The sequence below is a fragment of the Natator depressus genome, chromosome 1 (assembly GCF_965152275.1).
Source record: "Natator depressus isolate rNatDep1 chromosome 1, rNatDep2.hap1, whole genome shotgun sequence".
In the NCBI taxonomy this organism is placed as follows: Eukaryota; Metazoa; Chordata; order Testudines; family Cheloniidae; genus Natator; species Natator depressus.
In genome coordinates, this window is record NC_134234.1 from 263,991,028 (window position 1) to 264,018,987 (window position 27,960).

The 27,960-nt window shown below is 47.7% G+C and overlaps 1 long non-coding RNA gene across 1 annotated transcript; it reads left to right on the forward strand.

Moving 5' to 3' along the window:
* The first annotated feature begins 12,075 nt into the window (after positions 1-12,075).
* On the forward strand, positions 12,076-27,925 carry LOC141986488 (uncharacterized). Its single transcript, XR_012639294.1, has 3 exons — positions 12,076-12,217; positions 26,820-26,906; positions 27,845-27,925. It is a non-coding gene; the product is annotated as an uncharacterized LOC141986488 (long non-coding RNA).
* The last annotated feature ends 35 nt before the right edge of the window (positions 27,926-27,960 follow it).

Below are 27,960 nucleotides of genomic sequence, written 5' to 3' on the forward strand. Positions count from 1 at the left end.
CCGCTGCCCCCTCCACCGGCTCTGCGGGTGTCCCTCCCTCACCCCCCAGGATGTATGCCCGGGCAGCGGCAGCCCCCCTGCCTGCCGCCTCGTCATCTCTCCCGCCCACCGCCTCCACCACCATCAACAGTGGCTGGGGCCCCTTCCCCACCATGACAAGGAAGCACTGTGTCCGATGCCGCCTGGTGCCCACCTCGCCCCATATGGAGACCTATGTGCGGGCGTTGGCGAGGGTGGTGGGGCCCTCGGCCATTGTGGCGGCCTCCAAAATGTATGGGAAGGTCGTCTTCTTCTTAGCATTGGAGGCTGCCGCCCAGGAGGTGGTGGAGAGGGGCCTGGTGGTGGTGGGGGTGTTTGTCCCCCTAGAGCCGCTGGAGGACCTGGGCGTCCGCCTGGTCCTGACCTCTGTCCCTCCTTTTCTCCCCAATGCCGCCCTGTTACCTGCCCTTTCCACCCTGGGGAAACCTGTTTCTGTCATCAGCCCTCTCCCGTTGGGCTGCAAGGGCCCCACCCTCTGTCACATCTTTTCTTTCCACCGGCAAGTGCAGCTTCTACTGCTGTTGGCGGCGCGTGATGGAGAGGCGCTCGAGGGGTCCTTCCTAGTCCCCCACCAGGGGGCCCATTACCGGGTGTATTTCTCCATGGGGGAAGCCTGGTGCTACCTCTGCCGGGCGTCAGGGCATGTCCGGAGGGACTGCCCCTTAGCCCGGCAAGGAGGGGCACCTGGGATCTCCGAGACCTGGCAGGACATCGGCCCCGTCATTGCCGACGCCCCTGGCCGCCCGATACCCGAACCCACCCCCCCTCCTCTTTGAACCACCACTTCTCCCTCTCAGGCCCAAGGGGCACCTCCCCTACAACGCCCAGACGAGCGGGAGAGCCCCGCCCTCGCTGCTGACAATCTGGCGGGGCCTATGGAGGAGGGTGTGGCAGAGATACCACCAGGCATGGGAGAGAGCCTGCCCCAGGGAGAATCCTCCCTCCCTTATGCCACCCCAGCGTCCCCCCGAAGCTCCTGAGCCATCGCCTTTAACCCCTGATACGACCCTTGCTAACCAGCCCCCAGATGATGCCATGGAGGGCTGGACCCTAGTCAAGGGGAAGCGAGGCAAGTGGAAGGCTCGAGCTCCGCCTCATCTACCTGAGGCGGAGGCCCCCCGGAAGACCAGGAAGGGGGGCACCGATGCTGAACCTTCCGCTTTGCCCACGAGTGTGTCCCATCCACCGGTGTCAGCCAGGAAAGACGTGGTAGCACCGGAAGGTAGTGTCTCCCCTCCACGGGAGACCCTCCCCTCCGAGACCCTCGAGGAAGCCCCTTCTGTCCTGACACTGCCCGAAGCCCCCGTGATCCCCGAGGCAACCGTCGTGGCGGGTGCCAGTGGGGAGGACCCCGGGGCGACGGAAAGTGTCCTCTCCTCCATGTTCGAGGAGATTGAGGCCCTAGATCTGACCCCGATCGCCCAGGGGGAGGACGACCTTTTGCCAGCAAACCTCGATTTGGGCAACCTCACTCCACCCCTTTTTTCCCTATGCTCCCTCTCCCTAACTGCTGTTTCTGCTCCCACCTCCGAGGAGCCCCTGGACTCCTCCATCGACCTGGCTGCTGATGGCACCCCGCTGACGACCACCGAGCCTGCTCAGGTGACAGCCGGCACCACGCGGCCGGGACACGAGCTGCCAGGGGCACCCCCCGTTGGTGCGGAGCAATCGATTTCCTTCCCGGGCGGGGGCCCAACAGAAGATAATCCACCTCCTGATGCTGTAGCCGCTAAATCCACCATAGAGCCCGCACCCAGTATCACTGAGAGCTCCCTCCCTACCTCCTTAACCCTCGAGCCTGATCGGGAGGCGCCACCATCCAGCTGCTTGCCTCCCGAAACCCAGAATTTCGCCTCTGCCCCTGCCCTTACCCCTATCCAGTCTACCTCCTGCGATGTTATCACTGCCCCCGTGGCTGTCTCCTTCCCTCTTCCAACCGATGACCCCCACGGAGCGGCCTTTGCGTTCTCCTGCCCCGACCCATTAGGGGCTGCTATTTTCCCTCCACCACCCCCTATTGCCCCAGGGTTTGAGGCGGGCCTAGAAGCTCCAGCCCATCAGGCACCCCGTTGGGGGTCCGCACCCTGCTTGCCCGTTTTAGTGGGCCACGGGGCTGCACCAAGGGCCCCGCCAGGGAACAACCGAGAAACCGTAACCCCACCCCCACATGAGCTGCGAGGAGAGCTGCGGAAGTTTTTAGAGGATGTCTGTGGCTCCTGCAACAAGGTACACCTTGCTCTCCAGTGATGGGGGGACTTTTCTCAAATCCCCTGGGCCACAAGGGCCCTCATGGGGGAAGGTAAAGGGATGGGGAAGGAGGATGCCGCTGCCTACTGGCGGGTCCGCATCTTCCGTGAACAATTACTCACCTACGGGATGGGTCACGGACTGCTGCGCAGCCCGCTGGGAGATGCGAGCGTCCCTGCCAGTGAGGACCCCCCTGACCCTCCCCATGACACCTCTCACCATCGCAACGTTGAACACCCGGGGTTGTAGGATAGCTCTCCGCAGGTCCCAGGTGCTCTCCTTCTTTCGGGAGGGAGGGTACTCTGTGGTTTTCCTGCAGGAGACCCATACGGACCTGACCGCCGAAGAAAGTTGACGGCTGGAGTTGGGGGGACAGGGTCTACTTTAGCCATGCCACGGTTCGTCAGGCTGGAGTGGCGACCCTGTTCTCCCCCGACCTACAGCCCAAGGTGCTAGGGGTTGCCGAGGCCGTGCCGGGTCGCCTGCTGCATCTCCGGGTCTGTATGGAGGGGCTCATGGTTAACCTCGTTAACGTCTATGCCCTGACATTGGGCCCGGAGCGGCTGCAATTCTACCAGCAGGCATCCACCTTCCTCGGCACCTTAGATTCTCACGAGTGCCTGGTCCTGGGAGGGAACTTTAATACCACCCTCGAGGAACAGGACCGCTTGGGGACCGAGCAGAGCCCAGCTGCCGCGGACACCCTCCGGGAGATAGTCGAACATCACTCCCTAGTGGACATCTGGTGTGACCACCACCCGGATGACACTTCCACGTTCACCTTTGTCCTGGTGGAAGCCCATCGGTCGAGCCACTCCCGGTTGGACCGCATTTATTTACCACGCTTCCATCTCTCACGAGCCCACTCCTCCAGCATTCGGCTGGCCCCATTTTCTGACCATCATCTAGCCACCGTGACAGCCTCCCTCTGTGCGGAGAGGCCGGGGCAAGCCTACTGGCATTTTAACAACAGCCTGTTGGAGGATGAGGGCTTTGTGACATCCTTCCGGGAATTCTGGCTGGCCTGGCGAGGGCAGCGGCGTGCCTTTTCCTCGGTGCGGCGATGGTGGGACCTGGGGAAGGTGCGCGCCAGGCTTTTCTGCTGCGACTACACCCGGGGCACCAGCCGATGGAGAAATGCGGCGATAGAGCAGTTGGAACGGGAGGTCTTAGAGCTGGAGAGGCGTCTGGCCGCCAGCCCCAAGGACCGCTCCTTTGCGGAGCATGCCGGGAGAAGCGGGAGGAGCTCCGGGCCCTCGAGGACCATCGGGCCCGGGGCGCCTTTGTTCGATCCCGCATCCGCCTCCTTCGGGAGATGGATCGCAGCTCCCGCTTCTTCTATGCCCTGGAGAAAACGAGGGGGGCCAAGAAACACATCACCTGCCTCCTGGCAGAAGATGGCACCCCCCTCACGGAACCGGTGGAGATGTGCGGGAGGGCCCCAGACTTCTACGCAAGTCTTTTCTCCCCGGATCCAACTGACCCTGGCGCTTGCAGAGTGCTCTGGGAGGAGCTCCCTACGGTCAGTGCGAGAGACCGAGACCGGCTAGAGTTGCCTCTCACTCTGGCCAAGTTCTCGGAAGCCCTCCGTCGTATGCCCACTAATAAGTTTCCAGGCATGGATGGGCTGGCCGTGGAGTTCTACCACATGTTTTGGGACGTCCTCGGCCCAGACCTAGTCATCGTCTGGGCCGAGTCTCTGAAGAGCGGGGTCCTCCCTCTCTCGTGCAGGCGAGCTGTGCTTGCCTTACTGCCGAAGAAGGGGGACCTCCGCGATTTACGAAATTGGCGTCCTGTCTTGCTCCTCAGCATGGACTACAAAATTGTAGCGAAAGCAATCTCGCTGCGGCTGGGGTCTGTGCTGGCGGACGTGATCCACCCAGTCCAGACCTACACCGTCCCGGACCACAGTATCTTTGATAACCTATTTCTGGTTCGGGACCTTTTGGAACTCGGGCGTAGAGACGGTCTGTCATTCGCCCTCCTGTCTCTAGATCAGGAGAAGGCTTCGATAGGGTGGACCACGGGTACCTCCTGAACATTCTGCGAGCGTTTGGCTTCGGACCCCAGTTTGTGGGTTTTCTCCGGGTGCTGTACGCCTCCGCAGAGTGTCTGGTTAAGCTCAACTGGACCCTGACCGAACCGGTCAGCTTTGGGCGAGGAGTACGGCAGGGGTGCCCCCTCTCAGGCCAGCTGTACGCTCTGGCGATTGAGCCCTTCCTCTGCCTCCTCCGCAGGAGGTTGACAGGGTTGGTGCTGTGGGAGCCGGAGTTGCGGCTGGTCCTGTCGGTGTACGCCGATGAGGTGCTCCTCGTGGTCCAGGACTCGGGCGACTTGGTGCAGGTGGAGGCTTGCCAGGCCATCTATTCGGCAGCCTCCTCTGCCCGGGTCAACTGGGTCAAGAGCTCTGGCTTGGCGGTAGAAGACTGGCGGCAGGCGAGCTCCCTCCCACCCGCGCTTCAGACCATCCGGTGGAGTGTGGGTCCGCTGCTCTACCTCGGCGTTTACCTTTCTGCCACGCACCCCTCTCCGCCCAAGAACTGGAAAAATTTAGAGGGCGGGGTGATAGAGCGGCTCTGGAAATGGACGGGACTACTCCGATGTCTCTCCCTTCGTGGGAGAGCACTGGTGCTTAATCAACTAGTCCTGTCCAAGCTCTGGTACCGGCTCAACACCCTGGTCCTGGCCCCGGGTTTCCTGACCAACCTCCGGACATCGATTCTGGGGTTCTTTGGGTCAGGAATGCACTGGGCCCCTGTAGGGGTTCTTCATCTACCCCTGAAGGAAGGAGGACAGGGCCTGAAGTGTCTGCACACTCAGGTCTGGGTCTTCCGCCTCCAGGCCCTACAGAAGCTCCTTTATAGTGCAGGCAGTTCGGCGTGGAGCATACTGGCGCACGCCATCCTGCACCGCATCTGAGAGCTCCGATATGACCGGCAGCTCTTTTATCTCTGTCCGGAAGGTCTTCCGCAACCTCTCTGGGCTGCTGGTCTTCTACCAGGACCTCCTCTGGACTTGGAAACGGTTTTTAACGACCAGGTCCGTGGCAGCCACTGAGGGGGCAGATCTCCTCGTGGAGCCCCTGCTACACAACCCCCAGCTCCGTGTGCAGGTGGCGGAGTCTCACTCGGTGCACCAGAGCTTGATCCTGGCAGAAGTCACGAGAGTCGGAGACCTCCTGGACTACGACCGGGGAGACTGGCTGGATCCCCTGACGCTCACTCGGAGCATGGGGCTCTCCAGACCTCGTACCCCCCGGCGCATACTTCAGAAGGTGAAGGCCGCTTTGCTGCCCGCTGCTAGAGCTTACCTCGATCGGGTCCTGCTTGAGGGCATGCCCCGCCCACCCTCTACCCCAGGCCCACCGGACCTTTTAATTGGACCCATGCCCCATAGACCCAATCGACCCCCTCACCCCTTTACGGCGAGCTGGCTGCATGAACTGCAGCCGGTATGCTTCCAAACCGCACCAAGGAAACATCTATACACGCTCATGCTCCACACCCTTCATGCCCTCACCCTAGTGTCCCGCCCCGACACAAAGTGGTGAGACCTTCTGCCACTTTTGGAGGGTGAGCAGCCCCGGTGGGCCAGCCTATATTCCACCTTGGTTCCGAGGCCTGTTGGGGACATCAGTTGGTGGCTCCTTACAGAGCTGTGAGCACGGGCACGTACTTGGCGCGATTCATCCCCATCCCAGATACTTGTCCCTTTTGCGGTGTGAGGGAAACCCTGGCGCACGTATATTTGGAGTGCGCCAGGCTGCAGCCCCTGTTCCGGTTCCTCACATATCTTTTATTACATTTTTGGTTGCATTTTTCCCCTCACCTTTTTATTTATGCACTCCCCATCCGTGGCCTCACAAAGTCGCGGGATCTCCTAGTTAACCTCCTCCTGGCCCTGGCTAAAATGGCCATCTATAAAACCAGAGAGAGGAGGTTGGCTGATGGAGTTTCCTGTGACTGTGGGGCCGTTTTCTGATCCTTGGTCCGTTCACGTATCCGGGCGGAGTTCCTCTGGGCGGTGTCCACCGACTCCCTTGATGCTTTTGAGGAGCGGTGGGCGCTGTCTGAGGCTCTCTGCTTGGTGTCCCCATCCGGCTCCCTTTGTTTTGACCCTTTGATTGGGGGAGAGAGTAAGGGACCCCAGCCCCAGCCATTGCTGCTGCGGACACCACCACCTTAGAGGGGTATTTTCACACGTGGGTGCACGTGCCCCCCCCCCAGGTTGTCCACCCCACAGCCTGCCCCTTTTGTTGGATGCTTTCAGAGGTGACGCTCGGGCATGGCGCCAGGTAACTCGAGGGGGTGGCAGACCTTGAGAGTCAATGAAGCCCCCTCGCTCTGGACCACCAGGTAACTCGGAAGGGTGGAAGACCACGAGAGTCGAGGAAGCCCCCTGCTCTGGGCCCAGGCAAGCTTGAACACTTCCGTCCCCTGAAGCTAATGAGAAAACAATTGTGATTGGTTGCTGTGTTACACATTGCATATGCTGTTGTTTTGTTTTGTAAGTGTGTTATGCAAATAAAAAAAAATCACTCTCCTGTAAAAAAAAAAAAAAAAAAAAAAAAAAAAAAAAAAAATTACTCTCCTATAGCCATCTGGCCCGACCCTGTCAAATACCTAATATAAGATCCAGAAATTTTTTGATATGTATTAAAATCCTCCCTTACCGTATCTGGCACATTTCTGATCATAAAAGAGAATTGTATTAGCAGCTTTCAAACTGGTGTACACTTCACCTTCTTGAATAGTTTGGTCCCACCAGTTTTTCTATTGAGATATTATTCACTTATAGTTAAGGATAAGATTATACCACAGAGATCATGGAAGTCACGGATTCTGTGACTTTCAGTGACCTCCATGACATTTTCCGCTTCAGACCCAAGGTGGCGGGGCCGGAGCTGTCAGCTGGCGGTGCCCCTGGAGCTCCAAACCACAGTTGGCGATGGGGCTCCTGGAGATCTCAGCAGCTGCTGCAGGCTGTGGGGGCACCCAGAGTCATCAGCAGCCACTATGGGTAGGGGGTGCTGGACCCTGCCATCCTGCAGCAGGACTTGAGCTCTCATCTCCCCCACCTTCTGCTGGGCTCGGGCTTCAGTCATCCTCCCATCAGACCCCTCCCCCTTAATTTTTAGTAAAAGTCATGGACAGGTCATGGGCTTCTGTGAATTTTTGTTTACTGCCTCAACCTGTCCCTGACTTTTACTAAAAATAACCATGACACAATCGTAACCTTACTTATATTCATTAAACAAGATGGCCTTTTCCACCAAAATGGGACCATTAATATTTTATCTCACTTGATACTGATTGGCCTAACAGTGGTCCAGCGCACTTTGCTCTGAAAGACCAAGAGGGATATATAAAATAGATTGGAATTTTGGATTTAAATAACACAGAAAATTCTATTCGTCCAGCACTGGTGTGCTCCCCTGAAATCATATCAGTGTTCTCTGTTTCTTCTCCTTTTTCCAGCAACATCTTTCTTGTTGGCCTATTATTAGGTTCCTTCACTCCCTGCCATTTACTACACACAAGGTGATCTTGAACTTTTAAGTACATTTTTCACAAGTATGTTTATGAAATATTTCTCTCTGTAACTCTGTATAAGACCTTTATTATTACTCTTGTCCCTTCATGACAATATTGCAAAATAGATAGATAGAAGTCTACAGGTATACCTCCCTCCTTCAAATCACTTCTCCCTAAACATTAATCAGTATTATGGCACTATACACTCTTTGCTCTTTTTAAACTTTGTAGTGTGGGATAGAGTTATGTTTTATTGACTTGAGTTAGAGTCAGCGTAGAATTTTACAAACATTTTCTGACTTCCAAGCAACAGAAAGTAAGGAGGGCAATTAGGCTTGATTAAAAGATCAGAAGTTCTATAGAGCTACTCATATTATGAAAATTATGACCATTTATTTGCATGGGCTTGCTGTGAAGTGAGGCTGGAGAATCAGACAGCACTATGGCACAACTGAAAATTATTCCATCTGATTGCTGGTCGGTAGGTAGTGTTCGTGAAAGACATTTGCTGGTCCCAATCAAGTTCCCAGGGGTCAAGTTTCCACAGTACAACAGATACCCCCAAATTTGGTACCCCTTTTGGCAGTCTCAACACAGAAGTCAAGGACTGGGTGGGAGTGTAGAGTAAATTACTTTTTTACCACTAGAGATGGTCCCTCCATACTGAGGCTGTGGTACACTGGTAATGCGGTGTGGCACCGCTTATTCTGGTGCTGCAGATGCTATCCATGTTCTGTGGATAAACAGAGAACTTCAAGGTTATCAGTCCAACTTTTTACAAGTACTAAATTCAGACACAAATCCTCTTTTCAGATTTGCCAGGATATTCTGCTACCCCCACCTCTGTGGAGTGGGTCAGAAATATGCAGGTAGATAGAGGAGAATATTGAAGACACAACTTATCATGTGTATCTGAGAGGGGAATTTTGCTGTGAGAGTACTGAGTGCATTTCAACAGAAATGGACTCGTTATAGTGCTGCTTATGAGAAAGCTTTAAAGGCCAATTTCACTGCAGTAAGTGGGATCCCGCAAGCGGCATCCTTTTGTCTGCTGGTAGGAAAATAATCATTATATTCCTATTTGTACTGATTTGCCTGAATTGGGCCATTTCAAACATTCTGTTTGCTGCCTGAGCTCTTAAGGCTGACTTTAAATGGCAGTCAGAACTCTGGAAATCTCTGAAGTGACTCAGATTTTTTATGACTGCCCAGCAATGAATCGGGGGATGTGGGAGTGGATGGTTCTACAACAATAATAAAAAAACCTGCCATACACCCACATAAAATCCTACTTAATTGACTGGTTTTGGAGTTGACAAAGTGATGTTCATGAATCCAACTCACATTTTTTAAATCTGCTACCCCCCCAGCCCTAAAGAGGAGGATATAAAAGTGATTCAGTCTATATTTTCCCTTAGATTTTGTATTCAGTTTGGTGCATTTCTCTGCTCTGTTTTAATGCAGAAACATTTTAATAGGCCCAGTTCAGTTCCCAATAGAACTGACCAAAACACCCACAACTGAAAGAAATTAGTGTCTTGTTAAAAATCTCAGCAGAAAGACCCAGGACTGAGTGGCCATAGACAGTGAACAGGCAGGTAAGTGAGAGCTGGTGGTGCTTAAATTGGTGTAATATACATGTTGGGATGGGAAAGCAGAAGGAGGTATAAAATACACCAATGTAGGATATGTCTACACCAGTGGTCCCCAAACTTTTGAAGGTTGTGCCCCCCTTCCCCCAATACCGTCTTTGCCCTCCCCCCAGGGGCTGGGAGTAGGGCCATGGCTGGGATGGGAGATACGGACAGAGGTAACGGGGCTGAGGCTAGGGCTACAGCTGGGGATGGGTCTGGGTCTGGGAGCAGGGCCATGGCCAGGGGCCGACGCTGGATGCTGGGGCAGGAACAGAGCTGCAGCCAGGCTGTAGTGGGAGCCCGCAGCCGAGCCCGTGGCCAGGTGTGGCTCAACTCCTGGCCTTGCCCCCAGCCTCAGCTCCAGGCCAGGAACAGAGCTGCAGCCAGTGGCTGAGACTGGGGGCTGGCACAGGGCCAGAAGCAGAGCTGTGCCGAGGCTGGGGATGGGGCCAGGAGGGAGCTGGGGACATGGGGGAGGCTGGGGGCGGAACGGGAGCAGAGCTGGGGGCGGGGATCGGGCTCGGTGGTGCTCCCTCCCCACCCCTTGTGGGGGGCCTGGCCCGGCCCACCACACCCCCCCGGATGTTCCTCTATGCCCACCTAGGGGGCACGCCCCACACTTTGGGGACCTCTGGTCTACATTATGGGGCACAGTCTACAATGATGGAAGGGGATTTCTGTCAATGTAGGAACTCTGCCTTTCCAAATGATGGTAGCTAGGTTGAAAGACGCATTCTTCCATTGACACAGCTGGGTCTACACTGGGGGGTAGGTGGACATAGCTGGGTTGGTCAGCGATGTGGTTTTTCACACTCCTGACCAATTTAGCCATGCCCATCTAAATTTTGAGTGTTGACCAGACCTTAGACTTCCTCTAGACATATGGTAATCAGACTCACATAGGGCCAGATTTTTAAATGTGCTTCCACTGAAGTACCAAAGTAAGTGGCCACATTTTCAAAAGAGCTCAATCTGTTGGGTGTGGAGTTCTGAAAGTCTGGCCCCACTTGTGGCCATGAGGTCTGCTTGAAAATCTGGTTACAAGTCTTACCTCAGAATTGGAACCATCACACCTGAATTTCATGTTCATTTTCCATATCTAAGGACTAGTGCAAACAGTCACAATATGCAATCTTTTTCTGCTCACCCTGTCAGTGATTAACTTAAAAGTAACATGAAAGTTGATCATATTACAACTCGACCTGTGGTTTAATGCATCCACTAAAGAAAACTGGATCTAAAGATAGTTTTGCTCAGACAGGATTTGAGCAGATTAGCTAGCAGCTCCTCAGGAAGTTTATTAGTCATTTTTATCCCGTTCTGTAACAAACCTACAGGGAAGTTCCTAAAGGGATAACTTGTTAACCACAAATGAAATGTCATTTTGGTCTTCTTTGGTTTAGTAATGAACTCTTCACAGATCTGCAAGTCCGCTAGTTGTAAGGTGGCAGGGATGTCACCTATGTACCTGCTTTTGATACCTGGGAAGAAAAAAGGGAGAAATGCACACAGAAAGATGTTAACAAATGAAACACCACCAATTACTGCACCTGTCAGTATTCAGCAACATATAAAAATAATTCAGAAATCTAAACAATCTGCAGAAAACTGAACACAATTATATAAGAAATTAAGTTATATAGTTGCCATGACCTTTAATCAATCACTCAGCTGTTAATGTTAATTTTGTGATCTAAAAATCATAGTTCTATTTGCATTTTAATGGCTGTTAAATGAAAGTCATCAGGAAGAAATAATGGCAGCGTGGCCTTTTGATACAAAATTCTTCCTTCTTAATGTGATGACAAGATTAGGAAGCCTGGCTCAGAAAAGGTTTTTTGTTCTAAACTGCAGTTGGCATATGGAGCCAACTTTGCAGAGGGAAAAATAAAGCAATTCCAAACAAAATACCATGATCTTACTGTTATAAATAAACCGGAATTGCAAAATAGTAAGAAAGCCATAATGGCAACATCATTACCCACATGCTAACAAAAAACTTTGTTATAGCCTAACAACTTGTTTCACAGCAATCTGCCTTTTGAATAAGTTTTCTAGCAATAGGGCCTTGTCCTTGACCAAGAGAGTTTTGTTCCTCCCATGTCTTAAAAAAATTAGCAAGAAAAAAGAGAATGGAGATGAGAATGAAAGAAAAATAACCCCTGACCAACAGATTTTAAATACCTATGTTGATAGCCGTAGGGTGGGTTTTATCATTTGCAAGTGATAGGCTGTAGTTTACTGGCAAGTTCCTGCTGCTGTGTACAGTATTATAAGCATAAATGTAATGATTATGCAGTGCTGTATTTCACAGCTAGTGACACTAAAGTTTGAATACTCCATCAAAATCCTGATTAAATTAGATGCCCATTGCTAGATGATGGGGAACTGGCTGATACATTCTTTATTTTTAATAAGGTGAAAATGTTTCTGTCAGACTCTTGATGCTATTTCTTTCCATTTCAACATTTTTTTTGCTTAACATATAGACCTTCATAGTTACCCATGGATTTATTTGTATGCAAAACGCATAAAATTGATTAAAATGTTATCCACTGCTTAAAACTTTCTCTAAATCTCCTAGGAGACAACCCCCCTCCCCAGGTGGATCTTCTATACTTAAGAGGGAAGGTCTTGGAAATACATGGTCAGAAAGGAAACAAGCAAGCTACAGATGGTTTCCAGCAAGTGGAAGGCAAAGTTAGCACATCTAATGAAAGAAGAAAATGGTTTAGATCTACCTGAAGTTCTTATGTGGAACAGGTAAATTATAGAGGGGAAAGATGTTTCAGCAGGTATCGTGAAGCTAAGTTTCATAAGAGGAGATTTACGAGCAATAACAAAGAGGAATTTTAGAGTGGAACCTTGCTAAAGTCTTTTGCCACTCAAATATGATGGGAGCTGTCCAGAAAAACTGACTAATTTGAATGCACTGAACAACATGCCCCTTTCTTTCCCCAAGCAGAGAACCTATCCATTTTAATTCAACACATTAAGAGCATACAGGTGGAATGCATGCTAATAGGATTGGCCCTCTGAAGTCAGTGCTCCAATTTATGCAGAAAATCATAGCAGAAAAGAAGCAAACTCCCATTTTTACTATGATGAACTGAGTTTTAATAAACATTTTTGGTGATATATATTACTGCTTTTAGAACTTTTCCCATTTAAAAGTTAGTCAAAGGACATTGCAGATTCCAGCTCTGTAAACTAACTGACTGAAAGGCCAGTAAACAACAACACTTTCAGGAAGCTGATTTATTGGATTTTTTTGGTACTTCAAGAAATTTGTAATCATTTGTAACCATTGATTTTGCCATGATCAACACAGCATTCTGATTCTCAGTATGGTTTTAGGTCGCAAGAGTGAGGGCAAATATGCAGTATGTGAAAGGTGACTACTGAGATCCCTGGGCTGAAACCCTGGCTCCACTGAAATCAAATAGTATCTTTGCCAATTACTTCAATGGGGCCAGGAATTTGCCCCAGAGTCCAAAATCCTTTAGTTCAAAGAATAGGTACAACACAAGCAGAGCTCTAAGGTGCTTCCTCATGCTGTCCTGCCAAACGTATGTAATCCCTAATCTGGAGGAACCCATAATGTTTAGTCTCTAGGACCGTTGGTGATTGTGCTCAGATTATCAAGAACCATATCAACTAGTGTTAAATGTGGCAATGGTTTTTGTGATATATGTATGTCCATTTTATATGATGTCACTTTTAAATAATAATAATGGACAAATCTCAAAAAATCTTTGCAAGTTGATCTGGATAAGCATTCAGAAGGTCTAACATTTATTATGCAAACTTATCTGAACCTCTTTTGTTGAGAAATCAGTCCAGGAATCTCATGTGAATAAGATTTCTTATAAGATTTTCACTAGTTCTCAATTCTGCTCAGGTCAGAAATACTGCAAGAATAGCTTTATCCAGGCCCTTCGGTAGCTTCCTGTTCATGAAGTAAAACAGAAATTAAACAATCAGTGTCCAACAAAGTACCAGTCTGGTAGGGGATCAGTTTTACTTTTTGGTAAAGAGTCAGGCCAGTTCTAGTTTACCCAGTCCCACTTGTCCATCCATCCCTAGTTTTAATTGCCCATTTGGTCAACATTTAGACACCAAGATGACAGGCATTGTAGAAATGCCAGATGGACAAACAGATCTTTATTCAAGATTTTGCATGTGTTTTAAAAGCCACACATTTTCAATTTTTACCACCTTTGTCAAGGTTCCTCCCCCACTCTGAACTCTAGGGTACAGATGTGGGGACCTGCATGAAAAACCTCCTAAGCTTATCTTTACCAGCTTAGGTCAAAACTTCCCCAAGGTACAAAATATTCCACCCTTTTGTCCTTGGATTGGCCGCTACCACCACCAAACAAATACTGGTTACTGGGGAAGAGCTGTTTGGACACGTCTTTCCCCCCAAAATACTTCCCAAAACCTTGCACCCCACTTCCTGGACAAGGTTTGGTAAAAAGCCTCACCAATTTGCCTAGGTGACTACAGACCCAGACCCTTGGATCTTAAGAACAATGAACAATCCTCCCAACACTTGCACCCCCCCCTTTCCAGGGAAATGTTGGATAAAAAGCCTCACCAATTTGCATAGGTGACCACAGACCCAAACCCTTGGATCTGAGAACAATGAAAAAGCATTCAGTTTTCTTACAAAAAGACTTTTAATAGAAATAGAAGTAAATAGAAATAAAAAAAAAATCCCCCCTGTAAAGTCAGGATGGTAGATACCTTACAGGATAATTAGATTCAAAACATAGAGAACCCCCTCTAGGCAAAAACCTTAAGTTACAAAAAAGATACACAGACAGAAATAGTTATTCTATTCAGCACAATTCTTTTCTCAGCCATTTAAAGAAATCATAATCTAACACATACCTAGCTAGATTACTTACTAAAAATTCTAAGGCTTCATTCCTGGTCTATCTCCGGCAAAGACAGAATATAGACAGACCACATATACCCTTTGTTTCTCTCCCTCCTCCCAGCTTTTGAAAGTATCTTGTCTCCTCATTGGTCATTTTGGTCAGGTGCCAGCGAGGTTACCTTTAGCTTCTTAACCCTTTACAGGTGAGAGGAGATTTCCTCTGGCCAGGAGGCATTTTAAAGGGGTTTACCCTTCCCTTTATATTTATGACAACCTTATTTTCAAAATACAGAATTCTGAGGAAACATTCTATCATGCGGTCTATACTATGTTCCTCAGCAAATTTCATGAGTAAAGGCAGCAGAGCAACTCTGGAGAAAGGATAAATATCACAGAGGCATATTTCAGTTAGAATTATTGTAGCTATGTTGCAGGGTCGTGTAAACTAAGCCTGGAACCCCAACCTGGGGTATTCTATCTACTACCCAAGATTCATAAACCTGGAAATCCTGGGTGCCCCATCATCTCAGGCATTGGCACCCTGACAGCAGGATTGTCTGGCTATGTAGACTCCCTCCTCAGGCCCTATGCTACCAGCACTCCCAGCTATCTTTGAGACACCACTGACTTCCTAAGGAAACTACAATCCATCGGTGATCTTCCTGAAAACACCATCCTGGCCACTATGGATGTAGAAGCCCTCTACACCAACATTCCACACAAAGATGGACTACAAGCCGTCAGGAACACTATCCCCGATAATGTCACGGCAAACCTGGTGGCTGAACTTTGTGACTTTGTCCTCACCCATAACTATTTCACATTTGGGGACAATGTATACCTTCAAATCAGCGGCACTGCTATGGGTACCCGCATGGCCCCACAGTATGCCAACATTTTTATGGCTGACTTAGAACAACGCTTCCTCAGCTCTCGTCCCCTAATGCCCCTACTCTACTTGTGCTATATTGATGACATCTTCATCATCTGGACCCATGCAAAAGAAGCCCTTGAGGAATTCCACCATGATTTCAACAATTTCCATCCCACCATCAACCTCAGCCTGGACCAGTCCACACAAGAGATCCACTTCCTGGACACTACAGTGCTAATAAGTGATGGTCACATAAACACTACCCTATACCGGAAACCTACTGACCGCTATTCCTACCTACATGCCTCCAGCTTTCACCCAGACCACACCACACGATCCATTGTCTACAGCCAAGCTCTACAATACAACCGCATTTGCTCCAACCCCTCAGACAGAGACAAATGCCTACAAGATCTCTATCAAGCATTCTTACAACTACAATACCCACCTGCTGAAGTGAAGAAACAGATTGACAGAGCCAGAAGAGTACCCAGAAGTCACCTACTACAGGACAGGCCCAACAAAGAAAATAACAGAACACCACTAGCCGTCACCTTCAGCCCCCAATTAAAACCTCTCCAACGCATCATCAAGGATCTACAACCTATCCTGAAGGACTACCCATCGCTCTCACAAATCTTGGGAGACAGGCCAGTCCTTGCCTACAGACAGCCCCCCAACGTGAAGCAAATACTCACCAGCAACCACACACCACACAACAGAACCACTATCCCAGGAACCTATCCTTGCATCAAAGCCCGTTGCCAATTGTGTCCACATATCTATTCAGGGGACATCATCATAGGGCCTAATCACATCAGCCAAACTATCAGAGGCTCGTTCACCTGCACATCTACCAATGTGATATATGCCATCATGTGCCAGCAATGCCCCTCTGTACATTGGTCAAACTGGACAATCTCTACGTAAAAGAATAAATGGACACAAATCAGATGTCAAGAATTATAACATTCATAAACCAGTTGGAGAACACTTCAATCTCTCTGGTCACTCGATTTCTGACCTAAAACTGGCTATTCTTCAAAAAAACTTCAGAAACAGACTCCAACGAGAGACTGCTGAATTGGAATTAATTTGCAAATTGGATACAATTAACTTAGGCTTGAATAGAGACTGGGAGTGGTTGAGTCATTACACAAAGTAAAACTATTTCCCCTTGTTTATTCCCCTCCCCGCCCGCTGTTCCTCAGACGTTAACTGCTGGAAATGGCCCACCTTGATTATCACTACAAAGGGTTTTCTCCCCCTCCCCCCCACTCTCCTGCTGGTAATAGCTCATCTTAAGTGATCACTCTCCTTACAGTGTGCATGATAAACACCCATTTTTTTCATGTTCTATGTGTATATAAATGTCCTCACTGTATTTTACACTGAATGCATCCGATGAAGTGAGCTATAGCTCACGAAAGCTTATGCTCAAATAAATTGGTTAGTCTCTAAGGTGCCACAAGTACTCCTTTTCTTTTTGCGAATACAGACTAACACGACTGCTACTCTGAAATCTAAGCCCATTTTATTAATGGTTGCTGATTTTACGGGTATCATTATAGGACAGTGGGAGGAGCTGTAAACATGATTTCCACTTCCATCCAGCTCCCTAGGTTGTTGGCCCCATTACTGAAGTGCATAGGAAGGCCAAATGGCCCATGGACGATAGCTTCCATAATAAGGGTAAGATGAAGCAAATGGTTCCTGTACGGAAGGCCAGGAGGGTGAGGCCTGAAAACCCAAAGGAGAAGATGTTCCAAAGTACATGGTACTGAACGTGGAATGGGAGGCTTAGTCTGTGGTGAGTGGAACTTAATTCTCTGGAATGAGTCTCAGACTCCATTCTGAATGGCAGATTGACCAACTTCACGCAACCTGGGAACCACATGACTGGAGATGATCTTCTGCTTGGCCAAACAAAGACAGGGAATAAGTATGAGGAGAAGTTGATAGAGCCTTCTGTTTGTATCACCTCTGGAACTGAGAGTGAGTGAATCATAGCCAGACCAAGGAAGACAGCCTTGACAGGGAAGGTGACCAGACCCTTTGAACTGGGAATGGAGAGTTCTCCTTTTGTACGGGGGAGAAGGAACCTCTACCCTGGTGCTGGAAAATTCCACTGCATTCTTTATTGCTGAGTCCCTGCTGGATCCATTAACCCTAAATATCTTAGAACAGGAGAGGAATGCAAGGGAGTGAAAGTTTAGAAGTGTGAGCAACAAGGGCGATGTCGTGGTGGGATCTGCTATAGACCACCAGACCAGAGGGATGAGGTGGACGAGGCTTTCTTCTGGCAACTAATGGAAGTTACTAGATCGCAGGCCCTGGTTCTCATGGGAGACTTCAATCACCCTGATATCTGCTGGGAGAGCAATACAGCGGTGCACAGACAATCCAGGAAGTTTTTGGAAAGTGTAGGGGACAATTTCCTGGTCCAAGTGCTGGAGGAACCAACTAGGGGCAGAGCTCTTCTTGATCTGCTGCTCACAAACTGGGAAGAATTAGCAGGGGAAGCAAAAGTGGATGGGAACCTGGGAGGCAGCGACCATGAGATGGTCGAGTTCAGGATCCTGACACAGGGAAGAAAGGAGAGCAGCAGAATATGGACCCTGGACTTCAGAAAAGCAGACTTTGACAATCTCAGGGAACTAATGGGCAGGATCCCCTGGGAGAATAACATGGCGGGGAAAGGAGTCCAGGAGAGCTGGCTGTATTTTAAAGAATCCTTATTGAGGTTACAGGGACAAACCATCCCGATGTGTAGAAAGAATAGTAAATATGGCAGGCGACCAGCTTGGCTTAACAGTGAAATCCTTGCTAATCTCAAACTCAAAAAAGAAGCTTACAAGAAGTGGAAGATTGGACAAATGACCAGGGAAGAGTATAAAAATATTGCCCGGGCATGCAGGAGTGAAATCAGGAAGGCCAAATCACACCTGGAGTTGCACCTAGCAAGAGATGTTAAGAGTAACAAGAAGGGTTTCTTCAGGTATATTAACAACAAGAAGAAAGTCAAGAAAAGTGTGGGCCCCTTACTGAATGAGGGAGGCAACCTAGTGACAGAGGATGTGGAAAAAGCTAATGTACTCAATGCTTTTTTTGCCTCTGTCTTCACGAACAAGGTCAGCTCCCAAACTACTGCACTGGGCAGCACAGCATGGGGAGGAGGTGACCAGCCCTCTGTGGAGAAAGAAGTGGTTCAGGACTATTTAGAAAAGCTGGAGGAGCACAAGTCCATGGGGCTGGATGCGCTGCATCCGAGAGTGCTAAAGGAGTTGGCAGATGTGGATGGGAACCTGGGAGGCAGTAAATATTCCATTGGCCATTATCTTTGAAAACTCATGGCGATTGGGGGAGGTCCCGGACGACTGGAAAAAGGCTAATGTAGTGTCCATCTTTGAAAAAGAGAAGAAGGAGGATCCTGGGAACTACAGGCCAGTCAGCCTCACCTCAGTCCCTGGAAAAATCATGGAGCAGGTCCTCAAGGAATCAATTCTGAAGCACTTAGAGGAGAGGAAAGTGATCAGGAACAGTCAGCATGGATTCACCAAGGGCAAGTCATGCCTGACTAATCTAATTGCCTTCTATGACGAGATAACTGGCTGTGTGGATGAGGGGAAAGCAATGGACGTGTTGTTCCTTAACTTTAGCAAAGCTTTTGATATGGTCTCCCACAGTATTCTTGCCAGCAAGTTAAAGAAGTATGGGCTGGATGAATGGACTATAAGGTGGATAGAAAGCTGGCTAGATTGTCGAGCTCAATGGGTAGTGATCAATGGCTCCATGTCTAGTTGGCAGCCGGTATCAAGTGGAGTGCCCCAAGGTTTGGTCCTCAGGCCGGTTTTGTTCAATATCTTCATTAATGATCTGGAGGATGGTGTGGATTGCACCCTCAGCAAGTTTGCAGATGACACTAAACTGGGAGGAGAGGTAGATACGCTGGAGGGTAGGGATAGGATACAGAGGGCCCTAGACAAATTAGAGGATTGGGCCAAAAGAAATCTGAGGTTCAACAAGGACAAGTACAGAGTCCTGCACTTAGGATGGAAGAATCCCATGCACCGCTACAGACTAGGGACCGAATGGTTAGGCAGCAGTTCTGCAGAAAAGGACCTAGGGGTTACAGTGGACGAGAAGCTGGATATGAGTCAATAGTGTGCCCTTGTTGCCAAGAAGGCCAATGGCATTTTGGGATGTATAAGTAGGGACATTGCCAGCAGATCAAGGGACGTGATCGTTCCCCTCTATTCGACATTGATGAGACCTCATCTGGAGTACTGTGTCCAGTTTTGGGCCCCACACTACAAGAAGGATGTGGAAAAATTGGAAAGAGTCCAGCGGAGGGCAACAAAAATGATTAGGGGACTGGAACACATGACTTATGAGGAGAGGCTGAGGGAACTGGGATTGTTTAGTCTGCGGAAGAGAAGAATGATGGGGGATTTGATAGCTGCTTTCAACTACCTGAAAGGGGGTTCCAAAGAGGATGGATCTAGCCCCTCTCCTGCTGAAGCCCCGAGCCCCAGCAGGCACAACCAGTGGGGTTGAAACCCCAAAACACCCCTCCTTGCTGGACAGAAGCCTCTATCCCACCACCCCTCTGCAAAATAGAAGTCCTGAGCTCCCCCCCAACCCCTGCCCCAGTCTCTGGTAGAATATTTGTAGCTTGCTGTTAGAGTAAGTGGGTGGCTCAAGGCAATGTGGTGGCTAGTGAACCCAAGCTGCAGCAATGTCTGGTGAGTTCAAGTGTTGCCCTTGTCAGTTTTCTGAGAATGTGTGCTGTGCTCTCTACCTGCATTCTGCAGTGCTCCTTCTGGAAGTTTTGCCCCAAAAGCAATACTTCTGGTTTAAGAGCTGGTAGTTCAAAGGAATCTAAAATCTTCATGCTTACTTAGGGCTTGTCTACATAGGGAAACCTTGAAAATTCTACTGCATTCTTTATTGCAGAGTCCCTGCTGGATCCACTGACCTTAAATCTCTTAGAAGAGGAGAGGGATCCAAGGGATTGAAGATACCCACGTCTTGTCTCTTGAGAGTATAACTCCCTGTGTAGACACTCCTATTCCAGAATAAGAGTGCCCTTTTCCAGTTCAGTTTATGTCACAATGGAAGCATAATAAGCTAAAAGCTGGAAAAAGGCACTCTTATTCTGGAATCAGAGTGTCCTCATGGGCAGTTATAATGGTACAACTATAGGGGTATAATTACGCCAGTAAATTTCCTCATGTAGATAAGCCTTCTTTAGAAGTAGTGTCAGGGAAAACAGCATTAATTAATAAAGGTAAAATGAAAGGAACAGAGGAATTGCCGTACTGTAACAGATCCAAGGTCCATCTAGTCTAATATCGTTAGGCTGGACAGAATTCTTTTTTAAATAAGTTTGATGGATAGTATTGATGTTTATTTTTTCTCGATTTAAATTTCTACAGTTGCACAAAGTTATGGGGAGGATCAGACAATTTAGTGATAGTAGGTGTTGAGATGCAAGAAGTTAAAACTTTATAACTGTTAAAAAACACAAACTGTCAACATCACATGTCAAAATATACAAAGTAAATATCTTTAAATCAAACTCTAATAAGTTCTTGAGCATCTTTTTTCTTACTTTGCCTATCTGTAGATTTTGATGACTATAAATGGAAATAAGTTTTTGTCAGTTTGTGTGTATATGGTGAAATCAACATTTACCCATAAAAATCTAATGTTTCCAAGCACAAATATCTTGCTACAGACAGTGGCCAGCACCAGACGCTTCGGAAGAAGGTATACGAACCCTGCAATAGGCAGATGTGGGATAATCTGCCCCCACATAGGTCTAATTCTGGTCTCTGGTTTAAACCAAGGTTTAATATCTAGGAAGATGAGAGACAGCAGCATAATGCTAATCATGCTACATTCTCTTCACCCATTTCCTGAACAACGGGACTGAGCATGATCACAGAAAAGCAAGTAACTGTGACTTTCGTGGATGCCAGCATGCTCAAAAAGGTTGATGAGCATCAGGAAACACACACATAAGAGAAAAAACACCAAGGAGTCCTTGTGGCACCTTAGAGACTAACAAATTTATTTGGGCATGTCAAGGTTCCTTCCCCACTCTGAACTCTATGGTACAGATGTGGGGACCTGCATGAAAGACCCCCTAAGCTTATCCTTACCAGCTTAGGTTAAAAACTTCCCCAAAGTACAAACTTTGTTTGTCCTTGAACAGTATGCTGTCACCACCAAGCATTTTAAACAAAGAACAGGGAAAGAGACCACTTGGAGATGTTTTCCCCCAAAATATCCACCCAAACCCTACACCCCCTTTCCTGGGGAAGGCTTGATAAAAATCCTCACCAATTTGCATAGGTGAACACAGACCCAAACCCTTGGATCTTAAGAACTATGCAAAATCAAATCAGGTTCTTAAAAGAAGAATTTTAATTCAAGAAAAGGTAAAAGAATCACCTCTGTAAAATCAGAATAGTAAATACCTTACAGGGTAATCAGATTCAAAACATAGAGAATCCCTCTAGGCAAAACCTTAAGTGACAAAAAGACACAAAAATAGGAATATACATTCCATCCAGCACAGCTTATTTTACCAACCATTAAACAAAATAAAATCTAACGCATTTTCTAGCTAGATTACTTACTAACTTAACAGGAGTTGGAAGGCTGCATTTCTGATCTGTTCCCGGCAAAAGCATCACACAGACAGACAGAACCCTTTGTCCCCCCCACTCCAGATTTGAAAGTATCTTGTCCCCTCATTGGTCACTTTGGGTCAGGTGCCAGCGAGGTTACCTTAGCTTCTTAACCCTTTACAGGTGAAAGGGTTTTGCCTCTGGCCAGGAGGGATTTTATAGCACTGTATACAGAAAGGTGGTGACCCTTCCCTTTATATTTATGACAGGGCATAAGCTTTTGTGGGCTAGAACCCACTTCATCAGATGGATGGAGTGGAAAATACAGGAGCAGGTATAAATACATGAAAAGATGTGAGTTGCCTTACCAAGTGTGAGGTTAGTCTAACGAGACAATTCAATTGACAGCAGGATACCAAGGGAGAAAAAATAACTTTTGAAGTGGTAATGAGAGTAGCCCATTTCAGACAGTTGACAAGAAGGTGTGATGTATTTATACCTGCTCCTGTATTTTCCACTCCATGCATCAGATGAAGTGGGTTCTAGCCCACAAAAGCTTATGCCAAAATAAATTTGTTAGTCTCCAAGGTGCCACAAGGACTCCTTGTTGTTTTTGCTGATACAGACTAACATGGCTACCACTCTGAAACCTGTCACACATAAGAGAGTCTTATGCTAAGGATTGATGTAAGGTCAACATTGCCTAATACAGCACCAGGATGCTATCGTCAGTCAAAACAGTGACTTATGTTTATCATGAAAAATAAGCACTGAAAACCAATTTAAATGCTCTACACAATTCATCTGATCTGCACAAGCCAAGGGTTCACACCTAAGAGTTTTATCCTTCAAAGTGCTGTAGTTTCTGTGAAAAAGTGGTCTGAAAGGAAACAGACTCTAGACATTTTTTTAGCCACACAGCCCTTTAAAAAAGTCATAGGAAACCTCAAATGATAGTCCCCCCACAAATTGCTATGGAGAAATCAAGTCATGCACAAACTACAATAAACATTTAAAAATGACACTACCACAAAAGATAGAATGTCCATAAACTGTTTTCACCCCTGTTAAAATGAAAATGATAGTGCTACCCTCCACTATAATATTGCTGTGCCACATTAGTGCTTGGGGTAAAGTTAGTGGTGCAAATTGGGGTCATTTCATCCAAGGGTTCATCAGATTCCATCCCCCCAGGAGTTGATTTTAATAATCAAAACATTCTGAAACCCACATGAAGGATTATCTTGAAATCCACAACAAGGCTGAGCTAGATTTTGAGAGAGGGGAGAGGAGAACACCCACTGAGATGAATGGGTCAGTCAGCACCTCTCAGAGGTATTGTTTCAGGCTGTATCTATCTCTATGGGGTGTTCCCATTCAGCTGAGAACATTATATTGCAATAAATGAGCTACTTCACACCTCGGCAGTGCTTAGCCTTATGCCTACACTGGCCCCCAAAAGTGGAGTACAAAGCCTGGAGCTTCCTTCCACTCTCTCTTGCTGTCTCTTGCTGGTAGATGTGCTCCTCACAGCCCACTGGTTACCATTGCCTTTCTCCCAATGGCCCCTCTAGTCCTGCTGGGCTAGGCTAAAGGTATGTCTACACTTACCATTTAAAGCACAAAAAGTCCCTTTTTTGCGCTAAAATGGCGGAAGCGTCTGCACTTGATAATGACTTTTTGCGGTGAAATTCAGAAGTTTCACTGCAAAAAGAAAACCACCTTCACGAGAGGCGTACAGCTCTTACTGCTGTTCTTTTTGCGCTGCTGTGAAAGTGAAGACACGTTCTAGCAGTGTAAACACCCTTTGGCCTCTGGAGGATATCCCACAGTTCCAAAAGCAACCACTCTGGCCAGCATCTCTGCTGCTCTGACGCATGGACATCCACCTCTCCGCCTATAAGCCCCAGGAAGTTTGAAGCTCCCTTTCCCTTTGTTTGTAGATGTGGCGGAGAAAGCAGCCAGACAGCAGGAGGTTTTAAAAAAAATGTCATGAAGAAACCAGGAAATAATGGGGCTCCAGAGACATGAAGCATACAGCACTGAGCAGCGACCCAGAATGCCTTCCGCTCACCCCCCCCGCCCTTCCCACAAGACCTAGTGAGAGAGCTGCACCGTGGGATAGCTGCCCTACTGCGTTGCTCTCATCGGCGATGGAAGTGCTGGTAGTGTAAACACTCTCTGACGCCTGAGGAATTGAGTGAGAACACAAACCAGCGCTTTACTTTCACTGGTTCCCTATCACCGATGAAACTTAGAGTGCAAAAACTCTGTAAGCGTAGACATACCCTAAGTCTCATTTAATGGGACTAAGTGCCAGAGTCACCTTTGAAAATGGGGCATAGGCTCCTAGTCACTTAAGCACTTCTGAAAATTTTACCTACTGTGCTTAAAAACAGACAAAAAAGTTCATACCCAGCAATATATGAATATAGTTTTCTCGCAGTGTGATACGATGACACAAGCCACACTCTCCCTCTGTGTCTAGCACATTTAGTGTGCTACCACAATCTAAAATAGAATACTAATTATAGGCAGGACTGCTGGCATTGCCATGAAGGATGCCCAACATTGCCATTATGAGACCCTGTGTTCAGCTGCTTATACTTTCTCAAACTTTTTTGGGCAGAAATTTTTCCATGCCAGGTGTTTACTTCAGGCCGATTTTTTTTGGAAAATTTCAGCCAAAATGGATCATTTGATTCCAAGAACAAGACTACGGAAAATATATTTCACCCATGTTAAAAAATTCACACAATGTTTTCTTTGAAAAAGCTCTAGTGCCCCCCCATGCTTAGTGCCATTCAGATGAAAACCCATTTAAATGTGGCCAAGTTATAAGCTGTTGAACAAAATAAATGCAGTTTGCACATGCTCAGTAGAGGTTTAAATTTTAGCAGCTAAACTCCTGGAAGATTAGATCTGCACTGGGCATGCTCCACCCAGGGTTAAGCAGGACTTTATTTGCAACTGCACCTTTGGGCTGCTGCAGACTGTGCTGGATCCAGGCAGCTGAACTGAGAGCATGGAGTCTATATCCCCTGTGCACTCAGTATCCCTCCCTGCTTATCACGGGCAGCATGGTTTTCTTTCTAGTCATGTGCAGAGGCGGATTAAGATTTACTGGGGCCCTGGGTACAAAGAACACCGGGGCCTACCACGTTCCCCTCTCCAAGATGGTGCCCGGCCCCCTGCTCCTCCCCTTCCCCCAAGGCCACACCTCCTGCTGTGGCCAGAAGCCAGGACCATGGTAAGAGCTGCCCAGGGAGTCTGGGCCACTGTGGGGAGCCCTGAACCGTCCATCTGTAATGGGTGATGCACCCTGGGGGGCAGGGACATGAGCCAGGGACTGCTCACGGGCACCCTGGTTCCCCACCCAGGACAGGCTCCCCGAAGCTGACCAGGCTCCCTTGGTGGCTTTTACCACAGCCTAGGACAATGGTCCCCAAACTTCTGCTTCCTGTCCCACCCCTCAGCTTCCAGTGTGGCTTTCCTGGCTCTACAACCCAAGGGGAGGGTTGTGGGCTCTTCCGGTCTATCTCTGAGGGAGGCCATGCCTCCTTGCTACAAGTTCCTCTATCACAAGCCAGGAAGTGGAGAGGAGTTGCACCATAGTCGCTACGATAGCTTCAAGGCTGCATTTCAGTGGGAGAGGGGGCTGTCTCAATCATAGAATATCAGGCTTGGAAGGGACCTCAGGAGGTCATCTAGTCCAACCCCCTGCTCAAAGCAGGACCAAACCCCAATTTTTGCCCCAGATCCCTAAATGGCCCCCTTAAGGATTGAACTCACAACCCAGGGTTTAGCAGGCCAATGCTCAAACCACTGAGCTATCCCTCCCCCCTAAATAGGATGGCTGAATCTCACCTATGGGAGGGCTAATGTTACGTGTTGGAGACTAGTGGAACAATCAGGAGGCCATTAAACTAACAATGCGAGGGGAGGGAATTAAGGGAGCAAATGTAGTTCTAAGTCAAGGTGTTGTGAATATATTGAACAGAGGTGGCAAAGAAGGTGAAGAAAAGAAATGGCATGTTTTATACACCAGTGCTAGGAGTCTGGGTAATAAGCAAAAGGGATTAGAGAGTCTCCTTGATGAGAGGGAATTTGATTTAATTGGCATTACTAAAACCTGGTGGTATGATCTGCATGATTGGAAAGTTAAAATCACTGGTTCTAACCAGGTTAAGAAGGATGGAGTGGGTAAACCAGGTGAGGGATGGTATGCTACGTTAAAGATGCCATTACCTGTTTTAAAGTTATTAGTAATTCAGAGACACAGGATCTTGAATGCATGTGGATCAATGTGCTAACTAAACAAGTCCAGGAGGGGAAATGTTGAGGGTTGGTTACAATCACTGAATTATCCCAGAGAGTGCAGTGCCCACTGACTTCAGCTGTGAGTGCTCAGCACTTCTGCAAATCATACTGCAGTGTATCAGGTCAGACACCCATAAAATAAGGAACACATGAGTGACCAGCTGTGAAAAGTCTGGTGTAACTAACATAGGAGCTCTGTGGCAGAGATATTGTTAGAATCCAGTTCTCTAGGAGCGCATTTAACTGTCTTAACCACGAGACTATTCTCTCTCTTCTCGCTAACCACTGCCTCATTTACTACACACCTTCCAACTTCCCCAACAAATGGGGTAGGGGTCCTACAGACAACAGCCTCCTTTACTATATAATGTTGGTTCATCCTGTGGAAAAAAGTAATATAGTGTTTAATTTATGATTATGTATCATAATGCATGTGCACAAGGGGGCAGTATTGATGCTGCACAGGCAACCTGAATTCTGGCATTTCCTAACTTCTGAGTGCTTGACTTTGCAACCTTAATAATGTTCTTTGAATGTAATTTTTTGTGTGTCATGTAACATAGAGCAATTTCACAAAATGCTTAAAAACTGTATTCTGCAATGGAATATATAAGATAGCATCACTTCCTTGTATTTTTCCTTTTCTAGAATTTTAGCTGACAGTAGTGCTTATGAAAGAAAGAAGCTCAGTTCATTGAAAAGCTTGGGGACTGAAGTCCTCCATCTACACACCAGGTAAAGAATGGACAATGCTAGCACAAGCTTTCCCTCACTGCCCCGAGAAGGAGCCTCTCCGTTAGAACCAGGCATTTCAATCTCTAGGCTCATTCAGTCTTTGTTTTTCCTTCTGAGATTGCCACATAGTACAAGGTGTGTTGGCTGTTTTGTGACCTGGCCCCTATCTTATTCCATATCGGCCACCAAACAGTTATCAGAGGCTGGTAATATTCAGTTTCTTCCAGCCAGGGCTGGATGTGAACAGATGAGTTGGGAGCATTATCCAATCCCTCAGTTTCCTCTGTATGACGGCACACGTTTAAACTATTCATGAAGGCTGCATTTATTTACAACTACTTTCTAGCCTTAGGAAGCTTACCAAATATGTAATTCACGGCAAGTTCACATTTTGAATTAAAGGATATGATGACAATTTGGGGGTCTGACAGAGAAATGATCTATGTGTTACCACGCACAACCAAAGGTCAAAAATCTGATTGCTGCCCCCAACTAAATTATTCAGAAAGAGTTTCAGGGCAATTGAAAAGACAGTGTTTTTTCTGAGTTCTGTGAATGCCTGCAATGAACTGCTGATTGGGATTTGAGACTTCATGTAAATGAGTCTCCCTCTGCCTTCTCCATACAGAATATCATTGCTTGATTAAACAAAGCCTACCTTTGCTACATAATTTTGTTTCCATATTTAAAATTAATCCATTTTTAGATGGATTAACCCCTAGAATTCTTCCTCCTGCTCCCCTCCTCCCCCAGTAGGGGTGCATGCTCCTACTGACAAAATAAATTCCTAATTTTTGTTTTAATGTTTTGGCCTGCTGACTTTTCTCCTATATCAAAAATGTCAATCCTGATCGATCTCTCTCTCTGTGTGTGTGTGTGTGTGTGTGTGTGTGTGTGTGTGTATATATATATATATATTCTTCTTGTATGCATTTAAGGTCCTACTATGGAAAGAAGCTTGGCAAGGCTGTGAAAGCCTTCTCTTCCTAGTATGGTACACATCAAACACGAAGAGGGGAAAAAAAAAAAGAGATGGAAAATCCTTAGCTTGATT